This window comes from Perca fluviatilis, chromosome 13 (genome assembly GCF_010015445.1).
Source record: "Perca fluviatilis chromosome 13, GENO_Pfluv_1.0, whole genome shotgun sequence".
In the NCBI taxonomy this organism is placed as follows: domain Eukaryota; kingdom Metazoa; phylum Chordata; class Actinopteri; order Perciformes; family Percidae; genus Perca; species Perca fluviatilis.
Genome location: NC_053124.1, coordinates 6,398,475 through 6,422,761, shown reverse-complemented (window position 1 = coordinate 6,422,761; position 24,287 = coordinate 6,398,475). Strand labels below are relative to the sequence as shown.

At 40.7% G+C, this 24,287-nt stretch overlaps 1 long non-coding RNA gene across 1 annotated transcript in view; it reads right to left on the bottom strand.

The window, feature by feature from the left end:
- Positions 1–1,034: 1,034 nt before the first annotated feature.
- Positions 1,035–24,287, bottom strand: part of LOC120570788 — a 100,492-nt gene continuing 77,239 nt past the window's right edge. Inside the window, exons 3-4 of the long non-coding RNA XR_005641129.1 lie at positions 10,226–10,333; positions 1,035–1,130 (exon numbers count right to left, since the gene is read on the bottom strand). This is a non-coding gene — a long non-coding RNA (uncharacterized LOC120570788). The remainder of the gene's footprint in view (positions 1,131–10,225; positions 10,334–24,287) is intronic.

Here is a 24,287-nt window from a genome sequence, read left to right as displayed (position 1 = left end):
GAAATAACTTGCACTTATCAAACTGCCAACTTCAGTGTAGCTCTTAAAAAAAAGAAAAAAGGTATCCTTTAAAAGAAAAAGAGAGGAACTCGTAAAGCTCTGTCTTTTGAATAAGTCAGAATACGTTAAACATAAAAAAAGTTTACATTGTTAGTTAATTTCTTATCCTGGCCTGGGCTGGGACACACAATCATACGGTTTGATAAAGTACTTATTGGACTTTAACTTATCATTACACTTACAATAACGAGCGTAGCTGTCAGGTCCTCCTGTACGTCTCATCTCCGTTTTTTCCTGCATCCACCGTGTGTGTGTGTGTGTGTGTGTGTGTGTGTGTGTGTGTGTGCGTGCCAGTCGCGGGGGGAACTGAGCAGCCCCGCCCGCTGCAGAGAGGCGACCGGATTGAAACTGCAGCCGCTTCAACGGCTTTAGAGTGAAAAATTGTTACAGCTTACATTGATGTTAAAATGTCTACAGGTTGGCATGACGGTCTGAAATGTTTTGCACGGCCTTTCGCTGTACGTTTTGTTGGTAACTTGTCCACACCTCTTCTTTTGCGCGAAAGGGAAACACACTGTCTGAGGTCACATACGGGCACGAGGCTACACTGCGCATGCATCGAACCGTGCGGCGCGCACTCACACGCTCCGAACCGAGACAAGCGGACCGAACGGTTCGGATGTTTTTTCATGAACCGTACCACCCCTATTAGCTATGTCATCTTGCTATATACTGTAGCTCCACCCTCCACTGTTTCAAATACAGTTGCAGTGATGCATTTAATGCAACTCTTCTGCAATAGGTTTTATCCTTGCAGATATGGTCAGGTTTTCATCAAGGCAGCCCAGATTTTAAACAAAGTGGCTGCTTTTAAAGTCTCTATGGGAGAAAAGATTTGCACAGCAAGGAGCAGACCGAACAAATGCTTATAATTGCGGTTCTGGCTGCAATTACTCTAAGTGTAAAACGTCTGGTTTGTCGAAGTGGTGCATATTTTTCTTTTCCTTGAACATGACTCCTTGAACTTTCCTTACCTGGACTGATTTCCTGGAACGGTAACACCAGCCTGCGCTCACTGATTAGAGGTCTTCAAATAACAGCGGAGGTGATTCGGGCTGGAGGTCGACATCCTGCCAGAGCAAATGAACAACTGTGAAATCTGGAGCTCCCTTACAATGTCCTCTCATTGCACATATTGTGTGGACCTCTTGAAACACAAAACAGGGAACAATTGCACAGGTTCACAGTATTGGAAAGGCGCTTTGACGTCACACCAGTAACTCCAAGGATCAGGAACTGACCTCTGATTTTTATTCACTGATTTTTTACTCCACACATGGAGGGCCTTGATTGTACTTCAGAGCAAGTGATATCTTATTCTTAGGTTCTGGTGAAGTGAGGATAGAGCAGAAAAAAAAACCTTGAATGGAATGTTACACCATGCAACAATTAGGCGACTAATCGATTAGTCGATTGACAGAAAAATAATCGCTAACTCTTTTGTAAGTAATCTTTCATGCAAAAATGGCAGAAAATGCGCTTTTCCGCCTGTCAAATATAGAGGTTTCCTACTCTTTTCTATTTTATATCATACTGAACTGAATATCTCTGGGTTTTGGCCTGAAAACACAAGACTTTTAAAGACATCACCTTGGACTTGGGATGGAAATTTGTCACGATTTTTTGACATTCTATAGATCAAACAATGAATCCATTAATCTAGAATATATCAGCAGATTAATCGATATTGACAATAATACTAGTTGCTGCCCTAATGTATGTTATCTCCTCCATAATATTTTCTATGAAACCAGTCATAGAAGAAACCTGTTTGCACATAATGTATATGCAGATGTGTTTATTGTGTATTTTCACATGCACTTTGTTCACAGCCTGGTCCATGAAATGTTCATGAAAATGCAATTAATGTGCTCAGTGCATTAAAAGTGAGAGGAAAGCTTCCCAGCCATGACAGGATTACATAATGTGCAGGAGAGCTAACAGTTGCCATTTAAATAAAACAGTACCTTCAACTTTCACCACCCAGGAAAGAGTACCCTGCTGTGAGTCAGGCTTGGAGAAGAATTGAATGACTAAACTTTTTCCCTGCTCTTACTTAAAAAAAAAAAAATCTTTATAACCTTTACTTAACCAATCACATGACACATATATATTTAATAGAGGATACAAGGTCTCAGGGGTCGATGAAACCAAATTATTGTCATTGACATCTTTTTCGTGTAAAATATTTATTATAAACATACTTCAGGTTTCATGATTTTGTTTTCAAGCATACTCACGGACGGACTCACATTCAGCCGGCTCCAGACTGTGAGAGGGTGTGTGTGTGTGTGTGTGTGTGTGCGTGCAGAGAGAGAGAGAGAGAGAGAGAGAGAGAGAGAGAGAGAGAGCGGAATAAATCGTGGAAGGAAGGGGTGGTACGGTTCACAAAACCCACAGTTTGGTTCCTATCACAGTTTTAGGGTCACGGTTTTCGGTTCTGTACGGTTCTTGCTGTTATTTTTTTCTTTTAATCTTTAACACTACTTAAATATACTTCAGCATATTATATATAAAAATGTTCCCACACACCAGACTTACTCCGTGCAGCCTTCCTTATCTCTCCCACTTGCCATTCATACACGTGACGTGGTCTGCAGCACTGCACACGCCACCGTTCTCTTAATACATCCATGCACTCCACTTGAGGAGCGGTCGGCTCAGCGCCTCTCAAAATCTGACGAAAATCTTTTAAACTGACCTTTGTTGATCTGAAATGAAGACCGATTCAGCAACTGCACGGCCCATTTCTCGCTTAAAATGTTTTCAGAAACATGTTTCGGTGAACAATTTTCGTAAAATACGAGATCGTATTCTGAACGAACCGTCATTAGCGTCTCTTTTAAAAATCGGGAGCAGCCAGACCCACGTGGCATGTTCGTCCAATCCGCTGCCATGTGTTGCGTTCATCACGCTCATCCCGCTCGTCATTTCCGGTAAGCGTTTTAACGTAGGTGTCAAAAGTGGGCACTACGGCAGTAAGTGGTTAGTGTACATTAACGGTGTACTGACGAACCGTGCGACCCACGCACGCTCCAAACCGAGACAAGCGAACTGAGCGGTTCGGATGTTTTTCCATGACCCAAAGAGTCTTTGTTCAACTACATTTTAGTGTTGTCTTTTTCGTGGCGGCGGTGCTGTGTTGTCTCATCATTATTATTGTTGACTAATTTAACACTTTTTTTCTCAACACAACGTTCCTGTCAGCTATCCGCTCGTGTTTCAGGAAAGTCAAGACAAGTTTGCTTGGTATATCCAGCTTCCAATGTAACATTGGAAGCAGCAAAAAGTGTACCGGAGCCAAAGCCAGTAAACCCCCTGCAAGCACAACATTGACATAATGTAGCGTTGTTTTGGCTCTTTACACATCCTGCAGACACAAAGCCACAGTAGAATTCAGCCTTAGCAATCATTTAGCTTTTATAGCTGATGAATATAAGTCCAAAATTCACTCTTCTTTAAGCTCTGTTTTGGTCCCCACAAACTCTGTGAAATCTGGCTCTTTAGCTGCTAAGTGCTCCACTATGTTAACTAGTTGGTCGCAACCCACATACTCAGCGCTGCTGCTCATCCCACAAATGCATGTTCCTTACAAATGGGGCACCATTTGAAAGGGGACTAAAACAGGCTTTCCAACAGTATAAGATTTATTGCCAAAAAGCATTGTTACCACAGAGAAATAATCTCCCAAACACAAATTTCCTTACTTTTTGTGCTAAGTTTATATTGAGATAACCATTTCAGAAAACATCATTGAATGATTAGATGAGTAAATGTGGAATATTGTATTTTAAAAAATTGACATTTTTTATCTAAAATCCTGGCTTCAGGCCTGTTTGGGCCGCTATGTAGCTCTATCACTGCTGTTGTTTGGGGTTAATGTGTCAAATATTAAAATTGTATTTTCTCTGGAGTTATGTTTAGCAGAAAAGTTTGTTATGCGGCTTTGCTAAACTCCTAGGCTGAACATTATTGGTTCACTAATATTATAATACACATTTGGTGTGTGTGTGTGGGGGGGGAGATTAGGGAGTGAGGAGTTGCAGCGTTCGCCTAGACCGGCGGGGGAGGGTGTGTAGCCACAGTCATGGCGCACCCCCTTCCTATCTCTCTTCTCTGCAGCTAATAATGCTCTTTAACGGTTTTAGACTGCCAGGGGACTTCCTTCCTTTGACACACTGAGCTCCTCTCTCCTCTCTCTTTCCATCGGTGTGCATCCATGTCCCAGAAATGCTTGTTACTAACTTAGCTCTGGGGAGCTTATTCCCCCGGAGTCCTTATGTTTTTTTTTCGCCCAGCATGTTTCCTTGGATTAGGGTGGCACCAAAATCATGGTTTCAGCTGTCGCCGTGGTCCTGCTGCACTCCCTGCTACGCTCTGCGGTGCCCTGCAGTGTCCTGCTGCATCCTGCTGAATCATGCTACGTCCTGCTACGTCCAGCTATGCTCTGCTGTGCCACGTTACATCCTGTGACATCCTGCAGTGCCCTGCTATGCCATGAACTACTATTTCTAGTCATAGTTCCATTATCTTTATTGCCACTGTTCATCACACCCCCAACCGGCACCATCAGACACCGCCTACCAAGAGCCTGGGTCTGTCCGAGGTTTCTTCCTAAAAGGGAGTTTTTCCTCACCACTGTCGCACAAAATGCTTGCTCTTGGTGGAATTACTGGAATTGTTGGGTCTTTCTAAATTATAGAGTGGCACATTATGGAAACGTGTTGGCTGACATTGTGCTGAGGGTCTTGATAATCCACAATATGTCCTGACAGCAGCTTTAGCAGTACGGTAGTAAGACCCTTACCTGATAATCACCTTTGTGGTGGAGGAATTATTGTCTTTTGAAGTTTAAAAGGAACACGCCAACTTATTGGGACTTCAGCTTATTCACCGTAACCCCCAGAGTTAGACAAGTCCATACATACCCTTCTCATCTCCGTGCGTGCTGTAATGCTGTCTGACGGCTCTACCGGTAGCAGCCCATCACAGAACATGCAGGTGAATGGTTCCAGTAATCCTACTGCTCCAAATAAGTGACAGAATAACAGCAACATTTTTCTATTTACATGTTGTGATTTGTAGAGTCACAGTGTGTACAAAAAAACTACGTAGCATGAGACACCGCCATCTTCTAACCGTAAACAAACCGGGAACTATATTCTCAGACAGGCTTGCTGCAAAGCAAATCATTCCGCCCAAGTAGCAGAAGTAGCAGAGCTTCTCCTTCTGAGAATATAGTTCCCGGGTTTGTTTACGGTGTCGGCGTGTTCCTTTAAATGGTAGACCTTTACTTTTGGCACCACTATCGGGTGCATAAGGTCCATACTACATCCTCTAATTTAGCGCGTTGTATGTGCCTTGCAACAAAAGAAGGGGAAAAAATAAATCAGTGCAACGATGGCACAATTTTTCGGCCTACAGGCTTGAACTTCTACAAGCAATTAGGCTGGAGAAAATTACATTTCCCGGACTCCTGAAGTGAAATAACAGTCCTCCCATCCACGCCGGGCTGAGGTGTTAATACCTCCTACAGCCCGAAAACACGGTTCTAGCCTCCAAGTTGTAATGAGATCCATTATCTGAAAAATGTGTAATCACTATGAAAGCTGATGAGATATCGTGTTAAAGATAGTTCAAGCATTACTTTTAGATGAGGCTAATATTGACACTGAAGAAGAAAGCTGCTGCAGGCTGTGAGACGGCGCAGATTACACTCCAGTGTTGCTCTATCTTTGAGACAGAAGCACACATTTCCACCTGACTGGATCCCACCAGATGACAACAAAGCCACCAAGCACTTGCTCTTTAATTCAGCATCTCTTCCTTTGAAGCGCCTTATCTCCTTTGAAATGGTCCAGAGCACAGATGACTCATGATTTCCGTTCCTTATTGTTGTTTTTTGGAAGCCATCTTCCCAGATGCATTTACTGCCTGGGATGTCTGACAGACTGCTGTTTAATGACAGACTGCTGCTGTTATCTGAGGAAATGTATACATAATCTGATATATGAATTATTCTTTACGGGCAGCTCTAGTGCTCTATAAGGTTCAACTATCTATGAAGTATAATCAATAAACTTTACAATATAACTGAACATTTTTTAAAGAGTTTAGAAGGATGCTTTAACAATGATTAAGTTTTTTTTTTACATTTATATACTATCATGACAGATATTTGAGGTTACATATTACACATATTATCAGGGATGCCCCTATTGATCGACCGCCGATCATTATCGGTCGATATTTACTAAAAACGCACACAGTACCACAAACAAAACAATAGTAGGAGAGTCGTCACCCAGCGGAGCACGGCGAGTTTAAGCTCACAGCGGAGTGTGAGAAAAAAGAGATAGTAACACAAGCAACGATAACTAGTCGTTTTGGTGTCTATTCTTAACCGTCGTCACCGCATGATGCGCACTTTTTCTCAGCTTAACGCTGTAGAGACCACCCGCCAGTGCAATGTATTCTGGTAGCGAGAAGCGGGGGCCCTGCCTCTCAAAAGCTCACGGAAATCATTTAAACTGACCGTGACAGACTGAAATGAAGACAGATTCAGCAATAGCCTATTTCTCACACAAAATGTTTCCAACTATTTTCGTTAAATAAGAGATCTTATTCCAGACAATGCGCAATGGTGTTTGAAGCCCCCGACGTCGACTTCAAGGCAGCGCTGCGACTGTCGACTTCGAGGCTCCTAACCCTAATGGTACAGATCCATTTGACCGTGCGACGCTTCTGTCGCGCCGCGCTCCACTCTATTCCTATGGGTGACGTCAAGTGACTTCAACGCGCCTGCAAAGCATTCCGGGAAGGCGGCGCTGGCCGATGCCCAGCTTTATGCAAATGAATCCGTTGAACGCGACGCGACTATCCAGTAGAAGTATACGAAAATCTTTCAAACTAACCTTTGTTGATCTGAAATGAAGACAGATTCAGCAACTGTGTGGCCTATTTCTCGATTAAGAGTATTCTCAACGAGCCGCCATGACACTCTGTTGAAATTCTCCAGAAGCCAGACCCACGTCACGCGTTCGTCCAATCAGCTGCCGGTCAGGGGCGTGGAGCATCAACCATGGATGTATGACGTCGCGACACCACGCTTCAGTCGTGTCGGTCAAATGGATCTGTACCGTAACCCTAACCTAGCGGCTTCTAGGCAGCGCTGCCTGGAAGACGACACTGGGGGCTTCACACCTTTTGAAATCTGGGAACTGGCCTAGTTTTCTTTGCTTGGCAGTGGCTGCAGAACGAGTGGTAGGAGCAGAGGAGAGTTTAAGGTTAGTAGCTAAGATATCAGGTGAATATACAGTACATGGATGTATAATAAGAATGGTACAGAAGAGTTTTGTGCACTGTAAGTTGTAGCAGGAAAAGTTAACAACACCCGTTTACTGGTGCGTTCTTGACGCACCAGAAGAATAACACAAATGCATACTCGTCGACTTGCAATCATTATCATCTATCATTAGCAGATTATCCCACTGAAAAACTCACATTTATGCGCTAATTATTGGTAGGAAACAACTTGTGATTCTTAGACATAGACCTACTAAAGAGTGACATGCCATTATATAGCCTGCTACAGTGCCACCTAGTGAAGATCCAAATACACTACAAACAGGCAAACTGGCCAATATATCATCTGATATAACTAAACTAAACTAAATATGTAATGTAATGTTTCTTTTTGTTTAAAAAAATTGGTTTCGGAAAAAGTTTGTTTAGGAACCGGTATCGAAGTCACGGTATTGGTACCGAAAATGTTTGACCGATACCCAGCCCTACCATGAACACACACACACACACACACACACACACAGTATTATATTTTGATTCAAATCCCACAAACAAAGTCCTGCTGCCACAAATTATCCTGTCCATTCCGTGCATTTGTTCAGGTTTGATTTCCTCATGTCTGAGTAACGTTTGCTAAAGACTACAGTGACTAGCCCTTTAAGGAAATTACTGAGCCATTTTTAAAGATTTAGGTCTTCAGTAGAAACTAAGAGCCTAAACGCCAAAGAAGGGAAGTCGGAAAAGTAAGAGAGAGACAGAGTAAGATGTTGTTGGTGTTGGTCTCTTTATGGAATTATTTGACAATAAGACAAGTCAATAAGACAATAAGAGTCACAGCAGCTTATCCAATACACTTTACAGGATGTTTCGGATACCACAAAACAATTAGTTTTAACTATTTTTGAAACTCTTTCATTCATTTTACAGAGGCTTTAAATTGGCCAATTGTTCTATGGGGTATAAACTGACAAACGTGAAATATTAATCAGGGCTGGATCTGAATATTTGAATATTCGTTCGATGGGTATGGGAATTTGAATCTTCGTTGTTAATTAATGCAGCGCTACCTGTATGTCGTCCATCTCAGCCAAGAACGGAGAAATGTTGGTTTACAAGCGAGCAGTCTGATGTGTGTAGAGGTCTGTATGGTTATACTGTAGCAGCCTGGTTTGATAAAGGTAAAGATAGTACGACCGTTCATAACGCTAATGCTCTACTGTGGTGAGGCACTGGCTTGCTGAGCATTCATTCACATACACTAATTGGTCGTCGCTCGTCTGACGGTCCGGTAAAAACGCAGGTCTTTCCATTTATTCTGAATGCCTGCAGCAAAAAGTGAAGTCCGATTCAACTTTTGGAGAAGAGCAACCCGACATGTGGTGGACGATCATGTAAGCGGAGACTCGTCTGTCCGTATCGCAGCGTGCGAGTCCCGTTAACATCACTGTAAACAGGGAACATCAGGGCTGCACCAAAGGTAAAAAAACGAAACCCAAGCACTGAACTGCCGGTGGAGTTTGTGTAACAGTAGGTGACTGTGTCCTGCGACAACAAAGCAAAGTCGCTTCAACTCTCGCTTTCTCTTTTCTTTTTTTTCTCTCCGCTGCCTTCACGTGCTGCCTTCACAAGCGAACGAAAATTTTGAACTAGTGATTAAAATACCCTCCATTCACAAAGTCTTTGTGTAACCTTTCCCCATCGACCTGTGGACACTCACTGCCACAATCCCAGCCATGCAGTGAATGGCAAATAACATGGATCAATGCATTTTAGCCTGCTAATTTAATGACAAACTGACTCATTAAAATCTCTGTGCTTAAACCAAATCCTGACATCAACCATCATAACAGAGTGGGAGGCTGCAGAAAAGTCACATTTCGGCAGGACTTAGACTAATTGGAAGAGATGGATGCAAGCGGAGCTTAGGAGGAGGTGCTTCTGAAGGCAAAAGAAAAAGTGAATACCAAGACAAAATGATTCCCATGACTGCACTAAGTCTTTCTATTTTATACTTATTGCCTGGGTCTTATTTATTACCACAAGTGTGTTTCTCCTTGGCCTCACAAATCCCTTTAGTTTACTACCAACTTTGTTGCACCGTCAGTTTATATAACATTCCCTTAAATTAGTATTTGGCCTTTTGTTTTGCACCGCTTGTTGGAATTCGTCTCATTTGCCGATACCTTATCTGGTGATCCTCCGGATTAAATGATACATGGCTGTAAGTATAGTCGTTTATTTGTATTAATCTTGCACTATGAGACGATAAATATGCAGCGCACGCAAGTATGTGTCTCCATTTTAGGATTCTTCAAAAGAAATCTGTGAGCTTTTAAAAAGCCCTTTGTATCCAGCTTCAGGCACAACATTCAGTACCCACTGCTTTCCATCTAATAGTCCGCCTCTTAGGAAAATACAAAGCTGCAAGCTATTCTTTATTTGCTGTTTTGTTGCTATCAATTTGGGTTTCTTTCTTCTTGATTAGCTGACTAGAAACTTTTAAGAAAGGATAATATATTTTGAAATTAAACAGCTATTTAATACCATGAAGGCGGGCCTGGACTACAACGAAAAATGACATCTACTACTGCACTTAAACTTTCTCCATTTAATTAGTCCATTACAGAAATGAGGTTATAACAGTAAAAGGGAGATGTTTTTTTTTTTTTTTGTACAATTTAAATTGCCTACTGAATGCTACTGAGGTCAGCAGCCAATTTGGGTTTTTGCAAACTGAGCTCTTTGTTTTTCACATTTGATGTGCCAATGCTGGTAGAAACACCTGTTCCAAACAGGAGCTATCATTCAGCAGGATGCTGCTGAGAGCCTGCATGATCACGGAAATCTAATTTGAATGTACCTGTGGATTCTCCCGTGTCGAGTCTCTGCATGCCTCTCGCTCCTCAGGACCCGCTTCTTTTGTTGGCAAGAGTCATCACACACTGGCTCCATGGGAAGATTTATGTCCCTGTAAAAAGCATAAGTACACACAGAATTTTCAAAAAAGCTGCAGGTGCTTTTGCATAGTCCACATCGCAAAGCCATACACCGACTTCTCCCCATCCCTCCCCACTTTTGTGGTTTCTTTGTGATTTCAGTTTAATTTTAGTAAGGGAAATGCATCAAGCATAATGGTTTCTACCTAGATTTAACTTTTCAGTTTGGTTCAACCATAAGAGCAATACGCTGGGTAGTCAGTGTAAACAAACGGCTTCAATGGCTTTCAAACACACAGAGCAACAACATACCTCTTTCCGAAAAAAGTGAAGGCAAATAAATTGCGAAGGGTGATATAAATGAACTCCCTAACCCTAACCCTAACCTTTTACGTTGGCTGTGGTAGTGCAGAGCAGACGTCAACGTCAAAGTGCTGTTGTGGTCCCTGAGAGTTTGTAACGGAGCCTGCACGACAGGCGGCGTCAAACAGCAGGGCGCTGTGGAATACTAAACACCCGAGTCGATGCCGGCTGACGGCTCATAACCGATTGAATGATTTCAGCCGACTGCAATCCCAAATCCACACAGATCTCAGGTGTTTGTTTTTTTTATCAGCTTTTGGAAACGCTGAAATTCTTCTGGGTGTAGGTTGTCCCGAAAGCAAGAAAAACGTTGCATTTGACAGCGGGCGATTGCTATTTTTACATGAAGATTACACACAGGTCGCCTATATCTATCTCATTTCGCGCACAGAGGTCTTAGGTGGTGATGAATGTGAGAAAAAGGTAGGCGATGCTGTGCAGATGCTCTCAAACAGCATACAGATGGAAGAGATGCAGCGAGCACTAACAGAATGGTATGTTCAGCTGAAGTTTGTTCTTCACACCTTTAGAAACGAGCTGCAAAATTGCTTCTTTTTGTTCACCCACAGAGTGCAAGAATAAATGGCACGCAATTAGTGATGAATAATATACTAGATGATGCAAAAAAAAATAGACCTGACACAACACATCTGATGTTAGTTACATGTAGAAATTAAAGGTCTGGTCTAAACAGTGATAAATAAAACACAATTAGAGTAACAACTATTTTATAAGAAAAGAACCAATCATTTGTGTGATTATGTGTATTTGAGCATCAAATGCCATTAGATGCTGATTCCAAGAACACTCCAATTCTATTGAAGTGAATGGAAACAATAAAAAAAAATTCAACATAATTAATCCACAAAGCGTTATGTTCTCAAAACATAACTTTGCTTCATCTAATGTCAGTCTTTGTAGCGTTTGAAAACTTGTTTCATTAGGGGGTTATTAATGAGGTCTAATCCATTTGCTCCCATCTTTGGTTCACCTGGTCTCCTTGTGTAATAATGCTTGAATTGTATGTAACCTCAACCCTGTTATGCGCAACCAAGTTATGGCAATCATTTTTTTCAGGACAACCTGGGCTATCAGGATATGCATGCTGCAGGGATGATATAAATTGTTATAGGACTATAAAAGACAAAAGAAAAGACTTTAATTAAATCTCAGCAATGTTTTAAAATAACCCAAAGAACAATAATAACTAAACCGTTTGGCTTTGGAAAATTGCTCTCCCAAGTCTTGGCAATCAGAGGAAACAAACATTAACTCTCTAGCTAACAAAAATAGGAAAATATTTAGGTTTGTTCCAAGAAAAGTCCATACGCTTTTATCCAAAAAGGTTAGTTTTCTAATCAAATTTTCTTTCTGCTGAGTAGGCCAAATCACCCTCATTTCAGCGTCCAGGCTTCATTCTGGCCTGTCTGTGTCCGTTTTCCAATACACACACACAGTGAACACAAGGCCCACCCCCGCTAGGGTTTTCCACTGGCTCTTACAGCTGTCAAAACTGCATGCGATTGGTCGTTACAGCCATCAGTCAGCCGCCATCTTGTATTCTAACCGCAGCTAGTGGAGAATTTTTTTATTTTCAATAAGAAAGATGACTATTCAGTCGTAGATTTATTGCTCTGGAATTATTCGTGCAAACTGTGCAAAGTCTCCGAAAAGTCACTGTCTTTGAGGCTGGATTACTGAGGCTATGTTTAGACGGAAACCATCTGAAGAGAAAACGCAAAAGTGGCGTTGCGTTATCACTTTTTATTCCGCATTTAGATGAGCGGTTGGGGGACCTTCCTTCTACTTCTCTCCCTAGTAGCGCGAAGTGAACAACAAAAGCTGACAATTTTGGAGGATTTTGCTCCAAACAATACACACACACACACACACACACACACACACACACACACACACACACACACACACACACACACACACACACACACACACACACACACACACACACACACACACACTGCGTTTTTACCCTTTAGACGGGAACGCGACGGTGGAGCGTTTTTAAGAATTACACTCTGGAGGGTGGTTTCACTTTTTTTGTGTTTTTAAGCCCCAAAAACGTTGTCGCTGTCTACACAAAAGGCACATCTTATACATTTTTTTGTCGTTTTCAGCCGTGAGCCTATTCGTACTAAAAAGTGCCTAAGCTTCTGGAAGGGCTACAAAGGCACCAACCACTTGCTGTAAAGCTGTAGCGGTCAGCTACCAAGCTAAAAACACAGCAAGAGGCTAGGGCAGGGATCTTCAACAGGGGGATCCGGGACCCCTAGGGGGACCTCAGAGTCAGTGCATGGGGGCCTCCAAATTATTGTTAATTTTTGAAAGTCTTTTTCAAAAATGTTAAAGTCTTAACATGAATCCAACATATTATTAGCAAATACAAATCCCCTCTGCTTACTGGCCTATAGGTAAGGTAGTCACTAAGGTAGCCATCCACAGATACACTTTATTCTAAGGATTCACTGTGCCACATGTATGTTTAACATTAAAGCTTTCATTCATAAAATCATGCCGACAATTATTAGGCTATTTTAATAGCTTAGTATTCTATGCAAAAAAAGGTATGTTTAAAGGCTTTAGGCCGCCCTGCACGTTATTGTAGGCTAGGGCTGCTCGATTATGGAAAAAAATATAATCACGATTATTTTGGTCAATATTGAAATCACGATAATTTAACACGTTTACTCATTGACTTCTGGAAAGATGTTGCAATTATTGAACTTAAAAAAAGTTCAATAAACTGTTGATTCAATAAATCAACAGTAAAAAGAAAAAAAAAAACTGTGAAATTTGCCTTAATACTTTTCCTATTTAAACTTTATGTTTTCATTCAGAACACGAGAAAATAAGACTTTACTTGCAAAACGTAATGAGCTAAATAATGTTTTTTCTCGATTATTCTGTTTTTGTGATCATTGGGAGCAGAAATCATAATCACGATTAAATTTTGATTAATTGCACAGCCCTGTTGTAGGCCCAGTTTAATATCCAACTTCATTTTATACAATACATGTAGTAGGGGGTCCCTGCTCCAGCTCTCTTTCAGTTAAAAAACGTTGAAGACCCCTGGGCTAGGGGATTCATCCAAACCACCCAGGTAACAGCCTTTTCTCCCTGTTGAGGTCGGGAAGAAGGTCACTTCACTGCCTAAGACTGCTGATTGATTGATTGATTGATTGATTGATTGATTGATTGGTTGATTGATTCTTAATTAGCATGTGCTTAAAGTTACAACATTGCTGCAATTTGCTATTTATTTAGCCTTTTTTTTCTTTACTTTTCTCTCTGAGTTCTTTTACTCACTTGTCTGCAGTGACCTCCGTTGTTCCTGTAAATCTGCTCTGATCAATATTTTTTAAATGAACAATGGTACAAATGACTGCATAATGCTGAAATAGGAGTATGTTAAAAGGTGTGTTTGCCGCAAAGTGTTTCCAATACATGTGTATGTGGTGTAAAACAATTAAGTTGTTTTGGACAAAATAAATGTAATGTAATGTTGACTGACAGGAGTCAAACGTTAGCCATGGGGGTTGCCACTGGCTTTTTATTTAGCACATTCATACATATATATGGCGAAAATCAGATATCACGATATTCTTGACCATATACCTTGATATCGATATTGCGTCGATATTCTAGGGTTGACAACTGGTGCTTTGACAAAATATCTTAACAACTTAGATTTTAGATAAATAATCATCAGTAATGTGGACATAATGTCCAAGTGGGGAAAAGGCAAATAATAGAACAGTTACAACAGTCTGGTAAGTTCAGAAAAGTACATCACTTTACTGTAATGCAGCCTTTAAAACCAGGAAAAGACCACACTTGTGTCATATCACGATATCCAAAATCTGAGACGATATCTAGTCTCATATTACGATATCGATATAATATCGATATATTGCCCAGCCCTACATACACCTGGTTTTAGCGACTCACATTAAATCAATACTTTTGAAACATTTTGAAATTAAATAAGGCAACCATTACTATTGACTATTTCATGGCAGTAATGCCTCAAATCTGAGTCCCATTTTTACTCATTCTACAAAGTTTCTAAACCTGCACCCACAACAGTGTTAATGTAATAGGAAAATCACCAAGTCACACATACCAACAATAACTCTCACTCTCAAACCCAATTTTACATATCTGACAAAATTGACTAAAAACAATGCTATACAAGGCTGGTTCAGTTGCACTAATGACGTCTTCAGTCTTTGGAAAACGAGATTCTGAAGTGTTGTTCATCACTCAAGCAGTCACTAATAATATATTAACAGGGCTGGTTGTGTTATCCTCACAGCCACTTTCTATAATAAAATTATATAATAATGACACATCCTGCACAGTGGAAAACGCCTCCCAATGTAGAGACGCCAAACAGAGGCAGGCGTGGTGGCTGGATCATCTCTTAGAAAAGTATTTGTCCAGCTGACGTATTGAACGCCTGGGAATGAAGCAGTATCGATGTCAGCTCCCCGTTCCTCCATGCGAATCAAAACGACCATCGATGGGATTGATTCACGTTGAAGAAGAGGAAATTACAGGGTTAAAAGATCCAAGGGCGTTCTTTTTTTCAGTCTGGATCTTCATCAATAAATGGACCAATATGTGTTTATGGTCATTGCTTCTAGTGTTATATTGACAATAACTAAGGTCACAAGGTTAGAGCTATTGGGGAAGATAGTCTTCAGGATATAGAACACACCTGCCTCATCAGCTGAAATACCAAAGAAGGAATAGATAAAGAGTGTGTCACTCACACTGCAAATTTGTTTTCAATACGCAAAATTCAATTCTGGTATTAAGAAAAAAAGCCTACAGGACCTGAAGATGTGAAGAGTGAAATAATGTAGAAGGTTCAGATTACAAAACCACAGAATCCTTCAACGTCTGGAACAAGATGCTTCTTTTGTGTTACAGGAGTGGGGTCTGTGTTGCCCTTTTCAGTTCTTTGTCAGTGGGGAAATCTTGCCAAAGAAGATTCTATGGGTAACTGAAATAAAATCCATTGTTACACGTGTCTCAACGTGCCTGAACTGAATGAAAACCAAAGCTTAGACTATTACAGGAAATTGGAAATCATATAAGCATCGTCAGTGATTATCTTTCCTGATTGTGAGGCTGTAGGGTTTAGTAATTCATACAATTAGATTTGGCTGTAGTGAGTCAAGGACAGTGACACAGGTTAATGACAGTAACACGTTTGATAAAACGGATATTTTACAATTTTGTTGACTGCTGTTGTTAGCCTGCTTGTCATGCAGGTTATGTTAACAGCCCTACCCGTGGTCTTTTCGGTCTCCTCCTGCTTTTGGCCACAACGCGCGAGTAAATGACACCAGGCCGATTTGGCTGCGCCAAAAGACTGAGGGGAAACGGGGATCTCACTGAAGCATCTTCGCAGATGTTTGCCCGCGAGGCAAACACCCGTCTTGCACATCACATATCTCATTGTCCCCCTCCAATACCACCCCACTTAACTGAGGGATTGCTCCAGCTAGGATTCAAACCCATTTCACTCGGTCCCCAAGTAGTGATAATACCCCTGCACTATCCAGCTGCTGCCACAGTCATCTCATCTCTCTAAAACATCACCCATCACTGCAGCCAAAGTATTGATTTACAGAATGTCTATGGGAAAGCTAGAGTTGAGGATGTCACCAATAAACAGGGCTGTGGTTTCCATGGCAAGGAAATTCAAATAACTTTTCTCAGTACCACACTTTTCTGTAAAAAAAAAAAAAAAATAGGCCCATAAGGTTATTTAATTAAGTGTGAGCAGTCCAACACTCATACTTGGACACTGCCTTTGAAAAACAAGGCTGTATCTACACTTTCACTCATTCGTTGCACGTTGGGTTGTCCTTGGTCGTCACTTTGGCCCGGTGTGTGATAGGCTGCCTCCCAACACAAACAGTCTGAGGTTTTACATCCACGCTAGCCAACATGCTTGTTTGATCCTTGCCATACTTCAGAACATTTTGCCTTTTTTAGTAGTTACATCATGTATAAACTCGGAACCCATCGGCTATCAGTCTGACAACGCTTTAGCCTTTGGGGGGCAACGGCCAATATTTCTGGGGTTCCAATGTAGCAGTAGTATATCTGGGCTAAGACTTCCTCCTCCGGGCACCGGTCATTCTTTCAAATTCAATTCTTCACGCAAATTCAACCAATCACTGACTACGTTTACAAGCTGTCAATTTTCGGGTTATGGTCGGGTTAAGGTCACTATTCGGGTTTCTGAAACATTCGGAATAACCCGTTTACATGCGTGAGCAGAGAGACGCACGGTTAGCGTCTGGACGTAGCCTACGGACAACCTTAAGACGCAATAACTTTTCGGTCACCTTCTTATAAATCTCACTATCTCGGTACTTTCTGCCGTCAACAAAAGACATTATATTCATGGTTTTCACCACACTAATGAAGAAATTGGTTTCCTCCTCGCTCCAAAAGTGTGGTGCTGTACTGCGTCTCGTTTACCTCTACTTCTTGTTTACTTCCGGTATACTGCGCGCAGGTTTTCTGCATTGACATATATATATATATATATAACTATATTATTATAGTATATAATTATTATTATAACTATGTTTTCTGGCACATACAAGAAGTTCCTCTACTCAAAAGACCAAGATTCCTTGCGAATAGAACATGCGCAGAACACAAATCAATGTTCCTTTTGATGGGGATATGCCGATACGCGTTACATGACCAAACTTTCGGGTTAGAAAAGGGGTAACCCAGGTAGCATATTCGGGTTTTTAAAATCCCGAATATGAGCATATTCGTGTTTTTGCCGGTGTTTACATGGCCGTGCGCGACCGGGTTATTGCTAATATTCCGGTTTTGAACGGGTTATTGGCTGCATGTAAACGTAGTCACTGTGACTTTGGTGCGACTTAAAATTTTTACCAATCACCGCAACTTTTCTGCAAATTTGACCAATAACCGGAGTTTCCCGTGGCTTCAACCAATCCCAGCTGTCCCACGTGCCAGACTTTACGTCAGTATAATGTGACTCTGAGAGCCACTGACCAAGCGGGAGTGAGAGAGAGAATATGAGATAAGACGAGAAGACGAGACTCGAACATCTCACATTTACCAACAAAAACGTACAGCGAAAGACCATGCAAAACATTTCAGACCGTCCTGCCAACCTGTATACATTTTAACATCAATGTACGCTGCAACGATTACAACGGCTGCGGTTTCAATCCTGTCGGCTTTCTGCAGCGGGTGCTCAGTTCCCCCCGCGACTGCCGCGCGCACACACACAAATACACACAATCACACACGGTGGATGCAGGAAAAACCACAGATGAGACATACAGATGATCTAAACTGAGGACAGCTACGCTCGTTATTGTAAGTGTAATGATAAAAGTTAGTAAGTCCAATAAGTACTTTATCAAACCGTATGAATGTGTCCCAGGCCAGGTTAGGAAATTGACTAAAAATGTAAAGATCAACAAGCCACTGACACGTGTTCAGATTTGATTCATTCAACAAATTATAATTTTTTGTCTTAAATCCACCAGCTATTTTGATTCATTCAATAAATTATTATTTTTTGTCTTAAATCCATCATCCATTATTCCAACATTTGCAGCATCCTGTGCCTTTTTGGTAAGGTTACTAGGAAAACTCAGCCCAGGTTAGTTTTATTCTCCCCAAAAAAAAGTTTCCTTTTCATTTTTAAAGAACTATAAAAAAAAATAAAAAAAATCTCAACTTTTTTTGCAACTTTCACTGTCTCCCGCAACTTCATTGCAACAAACATGCAAAAGACATTGCAACTTTTATCGCATTTTTTTACAAAAGCTCCCGCAAAATCAGGCATTTTGGGCTGCAACAATCTCAAGAAAAGGCTGCAAAATCCTGGAGGGACTGCCTAATCTGCATATAAATGCAGATATATTTTTTAAAAGTTAAAACAAGCTAAATCATCGTCAGTCAAGTTTGTTTTACTCATATTCTATTTAAGAGTTGAGAAAACTATCCTACAGCTTAGGTTAAAGATTTCCATCAAACTGTCCAAAGATGCATCATCACAAGCTTAAAACAAGGCTGTTTTATATTCTGTGACAAGCTGACATTTTGGAAATACACGGTTTTAACTTGACAGGGCAGATATATTATATTATTATATATATTAATATTATGTATTATTACTCAAAAACACAGCCATCACCCCTCTCCCTTGAGCCACCCAGTGGTGTATCATGCCAGTTGAAGAATGGGAGGGCTTATCGTTTTTCACATTTCAAGTTGAGGTTACCGTAAATAGTTAAAGCATTTCAGTACTTAACATAAATAAAGCCACGCCACAGAGCTATATATTTTCCAACGTTATTTTTTTGTTGTGGCCTGGGGTTCTCTGTGGACAGTCAACCAGCAGCTGAGCCTCTCAGATAAGCTCCCAGCCAGAGAGAAAGAGAGAGAGAACAAAATAAGACGAGCAGGCCAACAGCACTGTGTGATTGAGAAGGGCTCCATTTCACAGTAAAAAGCAGGCGAAAGAGGGAGGAGGTCGCAGTCAACAGAATGGGAATGGGAGAGTGGGGATAAAAGGCACAGCATAGTATTAGGATACGACCTGTGGGAGCTTTTTGGGGAGAAGTGGGAGAAAATTGCGAGAGCATGTCGGTGACTGCACCCTTCAGTGCCGCACTGCAGGGAAGGCAAGTTTGGTCGGTCTCACACTAATGGTGGTGACAGCAAGCACTGAATGCTGAGACGCACTCTGTCTGTCTGACTTTTCTGTCTGTGAATCAATCTGAGCCTCTCGCAAGACCTACATAGTCGCCCTCGCTATAACTTGGGAAACGGAAACCCCTTTAGCTCCAGCTAAATTTAGTTGGTTTGTCTTATACCGAAATGCAGTAGGCTATTTGAGGGAGGATGAAAAATCCCACTTGTTACCAAAATGCATGCCCCTTGTTGACCTGCTATCCAGAACTCTTAATCCCCTGGTAGCAGACTGAGTGCTCTGAAATATCAGTAAACAGCAATCTGGACAAAGAAAGTGTAAAAAGGTTAGATTTTTTTTTTTTACTTAGACTACAGCTTGTGTTTAGTAGTACTCTTTAGCGGTGTAATATTTCAGTGTTCATTTACCGGGTGTTGAGCGCTACTCCAGTACTCCAGTTTTGACTGATCTTCAGCTCTGTTGCGGCGCCCAGCAGTCCTTACTCAGAATTCATTGAGAGACAGGTAAATTAGAAGTGCTATTTTACTTCTCAAACTAGCGTTATGTTGTGCTAAGAGTCGTTTTCCGCCAGTGAAATATAAGAGTATATTTTCGCTTGGACAAACTTTAACAGTAACGTTAATAATTGCCTCAAACTTGTTAGCTAAATCGATAGCTTCTTGCATTTGACTTCATGATACTTTACTACCTCATTTCTTCTACTGTGTGTGTTATTGTGTTTCTTATAAGTTACCGTTAGCACAAAGTGTTTCTAGTTCTATTAACATATTACTGAACATGTGTTGTTCCTTTACATCAAATGGTAGACTCTGCAGGGTTAACGGACGAGATGCACGCAAAAGAATTTAAAAAATACCACAACAAGGTGATGAAGACATGCCAGTGTTCAGCAAAATCTTATCATCATTTTCCGTGATGGTGAAGTTGATTAAAGTACCGGTAAGTGAAAACATCCCCAGGAAGATACAGGTTCTAGAAATGGAGAGATTAAGAGATTTCAAAAGTTTCGATGCCAAAATAGAGTGTGATTCACATTTTTATTTTGTGTCAGAGTCGTATAATTGAATTTCTCAACATTGTTGGCTCTAGGGGATTGTTACTTTTTTTTGGGACCAAAACAACTTAAGTGTTTTTTTATGTCCTGTAAATACAGGTTTAAAGTTAATAGTCTACATCATAACAATCCTTCATTGCCGAAAAAAGTTCTTTTTGTAATCTCACCAGATTTATGTACAGTGAACAAGGCTTTACAATGTTTGCACTTCATGCTTTTTTTTCTGAAAAGTTATATATAGGGATGTGGTATTGCAAATACTTTGTTTTGTTGAAATATGCAAATGTATGTGCAGTGTTTCCCCCACCAAATGTCTAGTTAACCAATCAGACGGACCTACTTGTTGTATAATGATAAATCCATGGTGCTGTCCGTGGTGCTGAAGTAGCAGACAGATGTAATTGCGACATTTTCTCTGAGCCCCGTCCTTCTGTCAGTTTCGTCTTGGCTCTATAATGTCTGTTTAACGTTACATAAATAACGGTGACTGCTGACAGCTCGTGAAACGTGACCGTATGAAAAACCTAACTGTAAAATCAAATGAGACATGAAGGTAAAGCGTCATTGTCAATTATGACACGAATACAGACTTTTGAGAAATAGCATTTTGAAATTGAAAAAAATTATAGGTACAGAGTGGCAGCATCAGCAGCATCCACAGCTGGAAATTCTTTGTGTCAATTAAAGATAAAGGTTTAAAACTGGAGAGAAAAAATGCAAATGGCTGGCAGTTTGCCAGTGTAACCACACAGCTGTTGATTCAACTTCATATCTTCAGTTTACTGAACTTGTTTTCTCAAGTTTAACAACTTTTGAGGAAGGAGGGGTACTTTTTAAGTTGAACAAACTTAAAATAAGTTACAGTGTATATTTTACACAATAAATCAATCAATATGAGCATTAGCCAGAGCTGCACACACCATGTAATGTTGATTTGAGTCTTTTGAAAATCACAAAGATGCGTTTCTAAGTTTACTGAAATATTGCGCCTTGGGAGATTTGATCACTGTACCAGTGTTTTGAGAGCGGTTTATATTCTCATTGACCTTGAATTTTGTCTTATTTGTTGCAGATCAATACATGTATTCCTCTTCAAAGACTTAACAACTTGCAGAGAGTTGAAGCAATCAAGAGAGGGGGAGAGAGAGAAAAAGAGTCGGCCTGCAGGCCTGTCGACTGAATCATAATGGAAACCTTGGCTGGTTCATTACACAATCTTAGCAAAAAAATAATAAAGGAACAGTATGTGGATAGTTTACAGGGACAAGGCCTGTATACATTAAATAGAAGGACCATGGTGTGTGAATGAACAGATGGGATCTAATGCTGTGTGCTTAGCTGAGGCAAATAGGGGAGGCAGATATTATATAGACTATTCTGATTCTCAAAGAGAGAAAGTGCCTGTGCTGTTTTCCAGTGCTTTCTTGGCTTTGACGGGAAGTTGGGGAATTATTGGTGCACAGAAGGATTATGAATCGGCTGCAAAGCAAACACATTTCTCATGAGTTGGTGTGTTGATTTGAATGTAAATTAGGAGTCCTGCGCATCCTGAAAGCTCCTGTCACCTGTGATATCAGCTTTGTAGCTCCCGTTCAGCCGACCTCTGTCCCAAAAGTGTTTCCAAATTAAATTAAATATTCAGCGTGAACGAACGTGAGAACAAATGGGGCCTCACTTCAAGCAATGGGATCTGAGTTTAACAATAAGAGCAATGTGGATTTTAAACCATGGTTTGTTTTATTTATCTGCTTGTCTGCAGTTCAATTAAAAAAAAAAAAAAAATTCAAAATTAAATTTTTATCTTCAATTAGACATCCAGTTGTTTCTTTGCTGCTAACTAAAATATCCCAAAGTAAACAATTAAATATTACCATTGCATTGCCAGTACTGGAAGTAGCTACTATAACATGGTGTGCACCGGGAAATAGAAAAAGGTTTCCAAATGTGAATTAGTTTTGCATAAAACCAAAGATGAAATCATCAGCTGTTGGTTGTAGATAAATGTAGAGGCATAGATATTTCTTCACAGCCCAGGCAAACTAACTGCGATGTTTCACACAAACAATGACAACTTTAATTATCCCTTATCAGCTGTTAATTGCACGTAGAATTTTTGTTGGAGCCACTTTGCAGTCCTTAGATATTGAGCCAAGGAAATTAGACAATTTTACACAAGCAAGCCAGGAATGTTGAAGCTTGCAGGAACACAAAGTAATTATCTCTGATATCCTATCAAAAGATAATAAAATGTGAGCTGAAAACGTAATAAATCCACTATAAGAAATATGACTTAGCTTAGTGAAGACATGCTGTAGTTGTTTGTTTGTTTGTGGTTAAGATGGAAAAGGAGATAGACATGTAATGAACAGCGGATTGAGGATAAAAGCTTTAAACGCAGGATAAGAAAACAACACGTCCTCCAAATGGAATGATAAAATGGGTTTCTGGTCTGACATCCCAATCAACGGGAAGATGTATTTTGTCAGCGCCTTCCAAAATAAATCTCATATTATTGTGACACGATTACGGTTAAGTTTTGGCACAAAATCAACTTAGTTTTGGGGAAAGATTGTGGTTTGGATTAAATGGTGACTTTCTTTAAGGTTAGGAGACCTTTGCAACATCATAATTTATACAGCTGCTAGAGGGCTTTGTTACTTGAACATAAGCAGATGATATTTGGGGGGGGCATTTAGTAAAACAAGTTCATCGGACAAGAAAAATACATTTTCATTAGCTGGGGCCTGTTTCACAAAAGCAGAATATATAAATCCAGGTTAACTGATAAAGCGAGGCTTGACCTAGTCTAATCTGTGCATCCTGGCTTGGTGCGTTTCACGAAGGCCAAGCCAGGCTGAGGAGGAGCGACTAGGTCGAGCCAGGCTGAAGTCATTCAGATACAGTGCCTTGCGAAAGTATTCGGCCCCCTTGAACGTTTCGACCTTTTGCCACATTTCAGGCCTCAAACATAAAGATATAAAACTGTAATTTTTTGTGAAGAATCAACAACAAGTGGGTCCCAATTATGAAGTGGAACGAAATTCATTGGCTATTTCAAACTTTTTTAACAAATAAAAAACTGAAAAAGTGGGCGTGCAAAATTATTCAGCCCCTTTACTTTCAGTGCAGCAAACTCTCTCCAGAAGTTCAGTGAGGATCTCTGAATGATCCAATGTTGACCTAAATGACTAATGATGATAAATAGAATCCAGCTGTGTGTAATCAAGTCTCCGTATAAATGCACCTGCTCTGTGATAGTCTCAGAGGTCCGTGTAAAGCGCAGAGAGCATCATGAAGAACAAGGAACACACCAGGCAGGTCCGAGATACTGTTGTGGAGAAGTTTAAAGCCGGATTTGGATACAAAAAGATTTCCCAAGCTTTAAACATCCCAAGGAGCACTGTGCAAGCGATAATATTGAAATGGAAGGAGTATCAGACCACTACAAATCTACGAAGACCCGGCCGTCCCTCTAAACTTTCAGCTCATACAATGAGAAGACTGATCAGAGATGCAGCCAAGAGGCCCATGATCACTCTGGATGAACTGCAGAGATCTACAGCTGAGGTGGGAGACTCTGTCCATAGGACAACAATCAGTCGTATACTGCACAAATCTGGCCTTTATGGAAGAGTGGCAAGAAGAAAGCCATTTCTTAAAGATATCCATAAAAAGTGTCGTTTAAACCTGGGAGACACCTGGGAGACACACCAAACATGTGGAAGAAGGTGCTGTGGTCAGATGAAACCAAAATTGAACTTTTTGGCAACAATGCAAAACGTTATGTTTGGCGTAAAAGCAACACAGCTCATCACCCTGA